General features: G+C 33.3%; 1 protein-coding gene across 5 annotated transcripts in view; it reads right to left on the reverse strand.

Annotated features, from left to right (window-relative positions):
- The window catches only part of LOC100374723 (uncharacterized), a 59,404-nt gene that overhangs the window by 21,091 nt on the left and 24,241 nt on the right, over window positions 1–14,072 (reverse strand). Inside the window, exon 2 of one of the 5 annotated variants that reach the window (XM_085494937.1) lies at window positions 13,781–13,849. The exons of 3 other annotated variants lie outside the window; for them this stretch is intronic. The gene's annotated coding sequence lies outside the window, so the exon portion shown is untranslated. Of the gene's footprint in view, window positions 1–13,780; window positions 13,852–14,072 lie in introns of those variants that run through there. One more of the 5 variants, XM_085494938.1, reaches the window with a different exon arrangement.

Consider the following 14,072-nt stretch of genomic DNA (forward strand, 5'->3'; position numbering starts at 1 on the left):
AAAGAAGCAACAATGGTGTTGATCACTGTGCATGGATGCCAAATTAGTCTCAACTTGATTCTTATGCTGCTTTGCATTTATTTTTAATTTTTTAAAAATCAAACTCATTTCCGACTTTCAGCTAAAAAGCCATGCATCTCACATAAAGATGAAGGAAAGATGCAGTGAGAAGAGATGAAGACAAGATTAGTGATAAAACCATGTACATGCCATTTGCTATTAGCGAGCCAGACAACACCTGTAGGCTATCTGAGCGCAGTCACCCTTTCACCCCTGTATTTCAAAACAATGGAATTGTCCAATTTTGAGTTTACCAGTACAGTATTGGAGACCAGGGGTGAAAGGGATGTGGGATTAATGGAACAGATAAAAGAACATTTATAATTTATAAAAAAAACAAGAGTACACACACAAGTTGGTTTTTAATTTTTAATTACCACTATATAAAATGGTTACATCTACGACCATATTTGGATGATGGCAATATACAATAGGACACCCGTAATAAAAACACCCAGCACAAAGCAGCGGTGGTTTATAAAAATAAACATACTCACTGAAACTGGCATTAAACTAAAATGTAATAAATATAGCCAGTCAAAGAAGTGTCACTTTATATAAAGTACTTGCATGCATTGATGCATCATTACAACACAGAACCATTACACTACACAAACACGCAAATAGTTTTACTATTAGAGACACCAGGTATTAAGGTAGGTGTAAGACTTACTACAGATTAAATGTCAAAAGTGTGAATGCTACAACTTTCAAAACCTAGTAGGTCATTCTGATAATATGCAGTATTTTTATGATTTTATTCAAGCTTCTCATTCCTGGATTGTTTTGTTTTGTTGGTGCAATGTCAACACAGTAACCAGCCAGAGGGTCAAAACATGTTTTGTATGTCACTGGTGCATTGGACTGCCAAGGTGAATGTATAATCTTCTCTTCAGGATGGTTGTTTAAATTGTGGTATACAGGTATGGTTATTGCAATGTTGTTTACACATAAATTTACAATTAACCTGATATAAATCAAATAATTTACATAAACAAATGCAAGATTCAAATTTCTCAAGATGTACAGTTGTAATATTGAATGTAATTATATAATTTTGCTTGGCACTATTGGAAAGGCTTATTATGGCCTCAGTGATTACTGAGGATAAATAATGTCTAATAATATAATAAATCTATCAACTCAGGAGTGTGATACATCAGAATGAGACTGCTTGGTGTTTCAAAGTTGTAGCACAATTATTTGGTGAGATGTATCTATGAACAAATAGCAGAGATTTAAATAACTACAAACACCATGTTATTGTTCCAGGATGAACAAATAGAGATTTAAATAACTACAAACATCATGTTAGTGTTCCAGGATGAACAAATGCTGGATCAAGTTGAACAAGTAAAAATAAACTCTATGGACAATATACATGATAGAATACATATATTACTATGAAGTGAATGCTTGTAAAACTAGTTGCCCTCTCAAGTGAAACCTGACTGTTAACATTAAATGGATAAGGAGCCCTCTTACCACCTCTACCATATTGCTACACAGTATATAGATTGACAGCTGTTTTAACCATTTTCAAATGTTATATAATTTTATTAATTCTGACACCAAAGTCAACTTTTATTATCTTCCACAAAATTCCATATTTTTTCAAAAAATTTGATTAACTAAATTTTAATGTATTTTTTTAAATAATGTCAGTGTTCATTTTAAACTAAATGGACATAATTTCCCACTGGCAACAGGACTTGATCAAAAATTAATAACAACTTTGGAAAAAAAATACCGGTAATACAACAATTAAGGTGACAAGAGACTTTGATTTTGGTGTCAAGGGTTAATGATTTGATAAGAGTGATGGACAGACATGAATTATGACTGACCACAAACTATTTTAACTTTAATATTTACCAGTAGTTAGAGAACTAAATGGGTGATATTACAATGAATACTATGATCACAATAACATCATATATAACACCTGTCTATTAACAATTCATTTAATACATATAAATATATGTTTATATGATAAGTACATGTAAGTAGCTCTAAAGTTTAGCTTTATTGTCTTAAAGAAATGTAATGAATCCAGGCAATGCAGATTGCTAGATTCAGATAGCAGACAATGACTCCTTCCAGACAGGGGGAACTGGGGCACAGCGCCCTCATACCCCAGAGCTTGCACCCTCTTACCCCAGAGCTTGCACCCTCTTACCCCAGAGCTTGCACCCTCTTACCAAACCTGGAACATTCAGATTATGAAGAGTTATAACAAATATGGTGTAGAGTGGCACCAATGGTAACAAAGGTGTGCTCCCTCCTGAAATTGTTTTTCTAGAAAAAAACCTGGACTCGATGTATTGTATGAAACTTGTGTACATGATCATGGCAGATAACCACTGTCAAATTGTTGTGAATTTTGTCAGGAAGTCTCAGGAACTTTCATCAAATTTAGACCTTGATGTAAGCCATATTGGAATAGTTACATGTAGCACATAATCATTTCATATTTAGAAATAAGAAATTATACTAGTAATTAAAAAGACGAAAATGTTGTATTAAATTGTTTTCTAAAAAACATTTTGTGTCAGAACAAATTTAGAAAGTTGGAGTAGAAACATGCCATGACACAGTTTACTTTGAAAACACCATCACTAAGGCTGTGGATTGCTTGGCTATGTTGCTACACAATGCAATAAATTGTCACAAAAAAGAACAATACTACTTTCTTTTCTCATGTAGTTCAGCTTTGAGCAAACACACATAGAAAGGTCATGAAGCAGACCTCTTTGTATTCATTTTTAGTGAATGGTTGTGCCTTCCGATTAAGAACTGTTGCTTTCCCAGTGTACAACACGTATGTTAAATTTCAACTTTGACGAGTGACACACTAATAAGGTAGAACCCTGTTAACTTGGACACCTGGCTAAAGCAAAAACCTTCCTAAAGTGAACAATGAAAAAAAATGAAACCTGGCAAAACCAAAAACCTGCCCAAAGAGGACACTGGCAATTTTAACTAAAAACCTTCCTAAAGAGGACACTGGCAATTTTAACTAAAAACCTTCCTAAAGAGGACACTGGCAATTTTAACTAAAAACCTGCCCAAAGAGGACACTGGCAATTTTAACTAAAAACCTGCCTAAAGAGGACACTGGCAATTTTAACTAAAAACCTGCCCAAAGAGGACACTGGCAATTTTAACTAAAAACCTTCCTAAAGAGGACACTGGCAATTTTAACTAAAAACCTGCCCAAAGAGGACACTGGCAATTTTAACTAAAAACCTTCCTAAAGAGGACACTGGCAATTTTAACTAAAAACCTGCCTAAAGAGGACACTGGCAATTTTAACTAAAAACCTGCCCAAAGAGGACACTGGCAATTTTAACTAAAAACCTTCCTAAAGAGGACACTGGCAATTTTAACTAAAAACCTGCCCAAAGAGGACACTGGCAATTTTAACTAAAAACCTTCCTAAAGAGGACACTGGCAATTTTAACTAAAAACCTGCCCAAAGAGGACACTGGCAATTTTAACTAAAAACCTTCCTAAAGAGGACACTGGCAATTTTAACTAAAAACCTGCCCAAAGAGGACACTGGCAATTTTAACTAAAAACCTTCCTAAAGAGGACACTGGCAATTTTAACTAAAAACCTGCCCAAAGAGGACACTGGCAATTTTAACTAAAAACCTTCCTAAAGAGGACACTGGCAATTTTAACTAAAAACCTGCCTAAAGAGGACACTGGCAATTTTAACTAAAAACCTGCCCAAAGAGGACACTGGCAATTTTAACTAAAAACCTTCCTAAAGAGGACACTGGCAATTTTAACTAAAAACCTGCCCAAAGAGGACACTGGCAATTTTAACTAAAAACCTTCCTAAAGAGGACACTGGCAATTTTAACTAAAAACCTGCCCAAAGAGGACACTGGCAATTTTAACCAAAAACCTGCCCAAAGAGGACACTGGCAATTTTAACTAAAAACCTTCCTAAAGAGGACACTGGCAATTTTAACTAAAAACCTGCCTAAAGAGGACACTGGCAATTTTAACTAAAAACCTTCCTAAAGAGGACACTGGCAATTTTAACTAAAAACCTTCCTAAAGAGGACACTGGCAATTTTAACTAAAAACCTGCCTAAAGAGGACACTGGCAATTTTAACTAAAAACCTTCCTAAAGAGGACACTGGCAATTTTAACTAAAAACCTGCCTAAAGAGGACACTGGCAATTTTAACTAAAAACCTTCCTAAAGAGGACACTGGCAATTTTAACTAAAAACCTGCCCAAAGAGGACACTGGCAATTTTAACTAAAAACCTGCCTAAAGAGGACACTGGCAATTTTAACTAAAAACCTGCCCAAAGAGGACACTGGCAATTTTAACTAAAAACCTTCCTAAAGAGGACACTGGCAATTTTAACTAAAAACCTGCCTAAACTAAACATGTCTAAAGTACTCACTAGATTCAAATTGAGACATGTCAACACTGAACATCAGCTAAACCAAATTCTTTGTGTCTCTACCAAAGTGGTGATGATGGATGACTATAAACAAATATAAATCATGAGGTGAGAGTTCATCTACTGAGTATATCGTCAACTGTGAGAACAGATAAATGTACAGTCAGTGATCAAAATGTATTCTGGCACTGATTAAACAACCAACATTCTCAAAGATGGAGCTATGTCATGATCCTCAAGACATTTCCTAGACCAATCACAATCAAGAACAGACAAAGGTTTTTTGAATTAACACCTTTAGTTTTCTCTATTGGGCGTAATTTATGCCTCAGCATTGCTTAGCTAACAGCAAATCTGGAACAATTTGTTCAGAGCATAGCTTGCTTGGTTTCCCGTAGCTATGGTAAATAACGGTACACTGCTTTGCATTGAATACTACGGTAAATTCAACAATGCAGTGGAATTTATGTGGTGATATAGTTGAAGGGAAAATGTCATGTTTAACGATTCAAAAATTCGAACAATATGGTGGATTCATAAAACTGGTTTCTCAAGTTTAATGATCAAGATACTATACAATGTTAACCCTTAGAACATAATACACAAGGATAATGCAGTCTAAAATATGATGTTGTTAATGTTTCTTTTTTACAGTAGAAAAAAAGTGTACAAATAGGCTATTATTGTGTTGGTATGGTTCCTACAATGAAAATTCTTGATCAATAAATATATTTACACTATAATTTTTATTTTGCATTCTACAAACCATACATATATTATATCACAATACATAGAGATGAATTTCAACCATTGAGCAGATGCCATGGGATATTAGCATTTATCTAAAAATAGAAGTTGACTTCAAAAATGAAAAGTGATAACCTGCTGTGTTAACATTGTGTAGACTGTATAAATTCATTTCACCATTTATATGGTGCACAGCTGTTGATGATAAAGCAACTGACAGTCAACAGCCACTGTAATTATTGGCACACTGGAATCATAATTAATGCATGTATAACATTTGTGGGGAGAGCAATATTTACTGTAAATTTCAAATATTTATTTCAATTAAATTTATTTTTTAAAAGATGTTGGCAAGTCCCAAATGTAGATTGATTGAAAATTACACTGTATTTAGTTTACTGTTTGCAATTACATCATATTTCACAAAGTCAGTCTAACCCTGTCGAATGAAACACCAGTAAAATGGTCACTGATACCGAATTTTATTATTTCCCAAAGTTGCAAAAATAAATTATGAAATTTAAGAACATTGGAAATAATGAAGACTAAAAAACAAAAACATTGGTGAAATTTGATAATAATTGCTGTAATAGGTGAGTGGGGTTCTCCTTTTTATTAACTTCTAACATTTCAATAACTAATAGATTCAGTAGGTCAGGTCAGTAATATCAAATCTTGTCAATTTGTCAAAACTCCAGTTTCCAATTACTTCTGTCTATCATCACAGTATATCCTAAGCTTGGAAGGATGTCAAACGTACTGTAGGAGACCACTGAATTATTTATAAGAAAGACCAGGTGCAAAGTTAGAGCTTCCGTACCACCGGGGTATATAACAATGAAAGTTATTTTCAGAATCCCTCAACCGGCAACTTATTTTTTGACAATGTTTCTGATCTCTTAATTATAGTGGGTTATTTCAATCTCCTTGACAACACTTTTGAATTAATTTAAGGGTATAGAAATGTAAAAAGTGTTAAAATATTGTAGTGAAAGTGAATTGGTTATCCAATTAATTCTGGCAATTGTACACTGACGTATATTTCACTAATTCATTTAATTTTAATTGAGATTGTTTTGTTTTTTCAGAAGGAACAAAATTTCAAAAAGATTTCTTGCATTTGAAGAAGCTAAGGTCACTGGTACTAATGTGTTTACCAATAGTTGCAAACAAAGTTTTTAGAATTTAGAATTCAGTGTATTCATTATTAGTACTAAGTTTGTAATTTTTCAATATTTACAGCCTGGAGCAAAAACAAAAATTGCAATGAGAGAATCACAAAGATCACACTGATGTATTCATATCTGCCTGTGGGAATCATGTCTTACATATTATGTCATTAGCCTGCAGAAAACACATGCACTCTGTGCTGCCATCCCTTAGAGTCAAGACTTGGGTCCCTTTCATGGCCTGCAATGAATATTTAATGAGCTGTGAGCCAGCAAAGGAAATCACACTATTAATGAATAAAAAGTTACCTTCCGTCCCTGCCATTAATCATATATGGTCAGGGTCTGACAAGTACAAAAGGGGCACAGAGACTATATACAGAGTTTATATTTGATAAAAACATTCACATTAAGTAAGGTATTTTATGTACTGAAAATACAAAAACTGTACAATAATACAAAAATAGATTTTATATTTTGTGCATTTCTAAACAAGCAAAACAAAATATCATCCATCATGAAAAATGTATACCCTATTTGTTCCATTATGTAAATTGACATAACTGTGTTGTCAAAATAAGAAAAAATTTAATGATCAAGAAAACAAATTGTTGTTATACCATCAACAGACTAAACATGCAGACAGAAAACTGTTGATAATGGTGTTTTACCACAATACTATTATTTAATTGCAGTTAAAGGGGAACCGCTCAATCCCATGGATTGCACCAAAGAATCATGGGACACTATTGTTTATGCTGTTTACAAAGTTAATCTATCTTTTGTTATCCATTTTTATTTTAATCCAGAAAGTAAATTTGTTGTCAGATTAGGCTTAACTGGAAGGTGCCCCTTTAAACTAAAAATCAGTTCAGTCTCCAGACATACATGCATCTTACTCAACACTACAAAGAATTCATTCAGTCATACTTTACGCTCCACCAGCAACCACATAATTAACATTCAGAGCCAGATATACAAGAGAAACCTGAGAAAACGCCCATTGTTGTGGTAGATGAAGTGATATAGTATCAACACTTGGCTGACCATTCTAGTGACCTAAGTTGGTATACAAAGATTTCAACTGTCTAATTGAGTCAGTCCAATTTAACTGAATGTATAAATATATTTAGAAGATATGACAGAGGATTTTGTCTATTTTGTTAAACACAATGACAGAAATAGGCTTGAGATACAATAATAAAATGGTGTGCACTACTAACCCACCACCAGTTTGATTGAAATAGGTCCAGGCAATCTTGAGAAACTGTTAAAATAATGTTCAAATGTTGATTTTTAGTAAAATGGCCACCAGTCGGCTATTTTGATTCAAATCACAAAACAAAATGACATGCATGTTCATACCAAGTATGACGCACAGACAGGACTGAGAAACAGTTGATTCAATGCACTAACTTTGAACAAATTATTGGATATTAAGTTACCCGGTAAATGCAAGTTATTTTAATTTTTGATTCAGCAAAAAAAGATTACTGCTGCCAAAAGGTTAATCCAGTCGAGTGAATATTATACTTTACTGAAAGCATTCCATACTGATGTTTTTATTAGTAACAGTGAACGCCATACAACAATAGGACCACTTCACATGACTAAATTAATTGTGTGGATAAACAATAGACTGCTAGTGAAAACACATTTTTGGAAAGTACAGAACAACACCACCACCACCACCTTCAGTTAAACTCTTACTAACCACTGAGCTTTCTTTAAAAAAAAGCTCATAAGACAAGAGGTATTGCACAGAACTGTCATCTGGCCTAAACATCCATCTATTAACAACTAAAACTTTGTGAGAGACAAATGTTGAGATGTTGTATCAGTGAAAATAACCTTTGGATTCTACAGGCTGAAGTTTATATCAGTGAAAATAGCACTAGGATACTGTAAGCTGGAGTCATTTAATTAAAAGAATTTATCATGAAAATTGAACAGTTTTACTGTATTTATCATTTATTTTGCTATAAGTTTTGAACTACAAATACAGAATACACTGCATACAGCTTTGATTAGTCCATTGAAGGCAAACATATTTCTAACATGTGTCCTAATTTTGGACTAGACATACTTTCCAATTTACTACAGGTTTGGATCAAATTTTATGAAGATTTATTTTGTTGAAGTTGACAACACTTTGGCATCCAATGGTTACAAATTTGAATCATCTGCTTTGATGGAAACTAGCACTTTCTGAACAATCTATTTTGGGGTAGTGTAAAACTTTAAAAATTACTCAATATGACAATTTCTACAACCAACTACTCAAGATCATTTTTTCATGTTAGACGCAATCTATATTAACTATTGACATTTAATGTTGACCCATAATTTATTAACTGTCAATTATTGCTTTCTAAGTAAATTAGGTTTATCAAGCCAGGGCTAAATGAATTAACTCTTATTAGGTCAAGTCAATGTACATGGGGCTGGCAAGATAAGGGTTCCAATTAATAATAATTTCCTTAGAGAAAATATTTATTATGGTATTTAAAAACATTTTAACCATATATAACAGGGGTGACTGTAAAGAAAATCGTAAATTTCAGACATCATTCCTTGAAACTGACAGGATGTATACACTCTACTCTAAAATCTGTAATAGAAACCGTGGCTTCTATTAAAATGGTACATTGCAACAGAGAGGATGCAGCTTATATTACAGCATCTACACATATGAGAAATGGTAAATTTTTGGTTCTCAATTATTTAAAAAGAATGGGTGCGACTGCTGTTATGGATGCAGCTTCTAATACAGATTTTATGATACTATTCATGGATAGTTGTCATACCAACACATACTACACAAATTATGTTGTTATGGTTACCATAATAGGTTTATACATAAATGAATGCAGTTCAAACACCTTTTTAATCAACTTGTCTGAAATGATAAGATCTCGTACATTCCAGATTATAATTTCAATTTGGAAAGTAGAGTTAAACATCTTTCACAGGGTACCCTAATAGAGAATTCCATCTAATATTGGAAAGTAGAGTTAAACATCTTTCACAGGGTACCCTAATAGAGAATTCCATCTAATATTGGAAAGTAGAGTTGGACAACCTTTTTTATGGCGCTGAAATAGAGAAACTCAAACTCTGGTTTGACACAATTATTCATACAAGCAGTTAAGAACCTTTTTTCAAATTTACAGACCATACAATGTAGTCAAGCAAATAAACTTTAGAGTATCATGGAATTGAATGAACATGCATATCTTTTCTTTTAGCTCAGCTTACTTGTCTAAACAGACAGCCTTAGGACATCTGGTATAGATAATCTTCTTAAAATCTATAGCACTTGTCAATGTGCTTAGTAAGTAACAGTGTGCCCTCTAACAGGTTTGATTTTGTAGGAGTCAAAATGGAATCTCCGAAAAATTAACTGCTGGAGAGGTTGGTCTTAAAAAAAAATTAAAATTGTCTATGAGTTTGTATGCTTTACACTTATTTTGTTTATGAAATGTGAATTTCATTTCACCACATTAAAAATTTCTTAGCTTTTTCATCATCAGTATATCAATTTGTGCTTTTCTGTTGCGTCTATGACTTGCCAGTGAATTGACACAATAAATTGTGTTACAGCAAATCCCTGTGAGTCCATGGCACGTCATATCGGCTCAGAGGGCACAATTTTTACACGCATATTATAATCAAGATATTTTGATTTTATTTCCCAGTGCTTAAAAGCATCATAAATTGTCACTTTTCTATTATAGAAACAATCACTCAATATTAAGTATTATTATTTCATGACTCAATATTGAACATTCCCACAGCTAATAATTTTCAATAACCAGTCATTCACCAACAATATGTAACACAATTTTGTGTACGACTCAATCTCTGTTTTATTGATAATTTTAATTTTTATAATCGTTTGTTAGACGAATTTGCATATGACTGTCTCTGCAGGTGTTATTATTCCAAATTTAATTTTCATAATTGATAAAGTCAACATAGTTATTATTCATTTCCATTATGATAGCATTTGCCCAAGAGGTTTAAGATATTAATAGCTGTATGCAATGACAACTATCAGTCAAGCGTATCCACATGTACACCTGCAGTCAGGATAAAACACATCACTTATGACAATTAATATTTATTTGATTGTTAATATTTATCACCACTATAAGGTATTTCCCAGATTAAAAAAAATTGTACAAGCTCAAAGAGTTTTTTTTTTTTATAAAGCTGGTATCTAGAGAATGAGTACTGCTAAAACAAACTTGACTTTTTTGTTATATATTCAGAGGGAACAAATTCTGTACTTTGTGTGAAAATTAAGGGTTGATGAAATGAATGAACTTTAGAATTTTGCATTAGATTTACTCTATTATCCCACTGTTGAAATGAATTGACTATAGACAGATGTATCTTATTAGATTATCTCTAATATTCCAAATTATCTCATTGTTGGAATACTATGGGAAAAATTACCACTTCAATCATGGAATATTTTTCATTGCACGAAAGCAATTTGTGTGAAATGTATTGTAAATTTCACACAAAGCAAAGGAAAACCTTTATTCCCCTCAAACAGAAATAGAATTTCTCGTCAACTGTTTTTTTTCCCATTCATTTTAGCGAGTGAAATGTTGAAGCCAAAATTCATCAGTCATATATTCTTTGCTGGTTTTACAGGGAGCTTCTGGAAATGATTTATACTGATTGAAAATTCTGAAGTACGTTATATCAAAAAGAGTCAACACTGGTTCAATAGTACGATAAACAAAACAGACATGAATTGATCATTTTGAATGGGAATTTGAAACAAATGCATGATAGTTATGTGTGACACATTATGCATAATGTAGGCATAAAGTTAGATTGAAATCAGTCAAATAGTATCAGAGATATGGCATTCTAGAACAGCATTTGGTAATAAGTTTCTCAAATCATTTCTGGGTAAAGAATGGCAGAAATATTCAATTTCTAACATTTAAATGGCCGCCATTTGACCATCTCAAAGCTCATCAAACAAATACATCTACATATGTGTGACTTAGCTCAAAGCAAGACAACAGATATACTAGTAATATTACTGTAATAAAAACATGCATAACATAACCATGTAGAGCAAGGCAATACAATAACATACATATACAATGTACCCCATAAAATGTTAATCTGGGATCCTACAAGGGTTTTGTATGAAATATACTGGTATCATTAATGGATTCCAGGCAGAGTCCCTCACTCTGGCATTGGGAGGGAGGAGGAGGGGGTTAGTGTTTACTAACACAATTCTTATCACCTAATAAATTTAAGGTTGCAACTTCCATACACACAAAAGCCACCAAATTATAAAGACAAAATGTTTTTAAAACATTGGTAGGGCATCTATGAAAGTTACCTCGATGAGTACCTGATATGCAAACATTGCATTCAGCACATTAACTACATCAGTCTCATTCACATGTTAAATTAAAGCAATCACACATTTGAACTGTTACCTACACAGAGAACACCATAACAGTCATGCAGGTTATACTTGCTTGTAACTTGTTGTCCCTCCATAAAATACACAATCTACCCCCTATTTATGACAGAATGGATTAAACCAAAAACAGAAATTATTTATTCAACACAAAAATAATCCAGCCTGACTGGTAATATGTGTTAGTTGGTATGAAGAAGTGCATTGGTACAGTCAGCTATTTTTTTTTTAAGTGGATCTGCAAGGGTATTATTATTATCAAAGAGAATGGTTTTTCCGCAGCACTCTACCAAGTTTTCAACAAGAGAGACATAAAACGCAGGATTTTGTGGATGTGACAAAAAAATATACTTGGATGGCATGTGCTGATAAAACCACACTGATCAGCAGCGAGACAAGGTGCAGGATTAAAACAGGAATTTTTACAAGCAGTGCAGAAAATAGTATCATCTAAATAAGAATGGTTCCTGTACATGAGAAGACTTGCATGTAACCATAAATGTATACAGGGTTGCAGGGCTTGAGATTCAGAGTTGAGAGAATATATTCTCAACACCCAAACTTATAAAACTGCAATGACATAAGGAAAGGTAACTAAACTCACCAAGGTACTTATTGAACATCAAGGCAATTGGCCTTGATGTCTCTGAAGTTCAAGCCCCCATGATTGCTGGACGGCCAGGTAGTTTGCTGGTATTACAATGATGGATACACATGAATGGCTGTACACAAGAGTAGGTATACAACCTTTGAGTTAGTTTACTTGACTTTGAACAAACAATCTAGCTTAGATAGCAGTGGTCTACAAACAATGACCACCAGTTCAAGGTCTCTTTGGGATAAGGTAATTGACAACAGAAAAACTGCAAAGTAACCAGTCATCGGGGACATTGGTGAGGTTTATAGAAATAGCCTAACAACTTTAGGTGAGAGATGCAACAGAGTGCATGCCCTTCTCTTATGTGGAATGTATTGCTAAGATTAGAAGATCTATACTTGTATGAGAAACACACATGTCTACAGATACAGGGAACCATCCTACTTAGCTATGGTATTAATAAATATTTTAACTTTTATATAAATTATGTTGGTGGGTTTTCCTGTTTGAGATACCAACCATTATCAATACACTCAAAAAAACAACATATCCTATTGTATGGATTGTTAGTTATCAACAGCACAACAGTTAAACACAAGGTGGCTAATATGAAGGAATTTAATAAACAACAAATGTTGTAGAAATGACCATTTAAAGTGCAGTGCTAAGTGTTCCTCTCAGGGCACCCTGGGAGTTGATGGTCATGCTTTACGAAAAGTGCAAACAATTAACAAGTGGATCAATATTCACAACAAACAAAATTTACAATGTACACAACAATAATTTATAAAACAAGTAAATATGCACATAACACATCAAGACACACACTAAAAGCCAGCCTGGGGGGAGGGACGTGTGGAAATAAAATAAAACAAATCTGTTAATAAAGCAAATAAAAGCAAACCATTATATATAAGCTTAACACAAGTAAGATGCGTTAAAATAAGCAAAAGCTGATGATGAATACATAAAAGAAAGAACTCTACCAGATTAATGTATAGCACTAAATGCACTATAGCTGTGCATGCAATATTAGCCAACATAACAAAACAGGTACCAATAAAACCCCATAACTGACAGATTCATTTTTAACAAAATTAAAGAAAAATGCATCTAAAACTCATAACTATATCTACTATATTAAATATATTTATAAATTGCTCATATGTAAGTACTTAACATGAAAATTCATTTTTTTTAAAAAAACATAAAAACAATGCAGTATTAGCATGCAATGAAGAGTAAAGTAAGTCTAGTATCTTTGAGTGGCTAGGTGCTGTCAACATTTGTTGGAACACTTAGGAAGAAGTGCATTACCATTCTATTTCGGGCACAGCCATGACGGACTGTGCTGACCAGGGAGGGAGGCATAGGGTCCTGTTTACGCTGAAGAAAATCAAAGGAACTCAAAATGTAAACAAACGTAATTGAAGGATACAAACACAAACATGCTGTTTTTTTTAACGCTAGAAGAGACCATTTATAGGATAACAAAAGTTTGAAAGACAGAAGCAAAGATTGCTAGAATATAGTATTGATGAGTCAAACATTACATGCAAGGTGAGTATTTAAAAAAAAGAAGATGAAGAATAAAAAAACACCTTAAAGC

The sequence above is a fragment of the Saccoglossus kowalevskii genome, chromosome 21, assembly GCF_978046115.1.
Source record: "Saccoglossus kowalevskii chromosome 21, keSacKowa6.1, whole genome shotgun sequence".
In the NCBI taxonomy this organism is placed as follows: domain Eukaryota; kingdom Metazoa; phylum Hemichordata; class Enteropneusta; family Harrimaniidae; genus Saccoglossus; species Saccoglossus kowalevskii.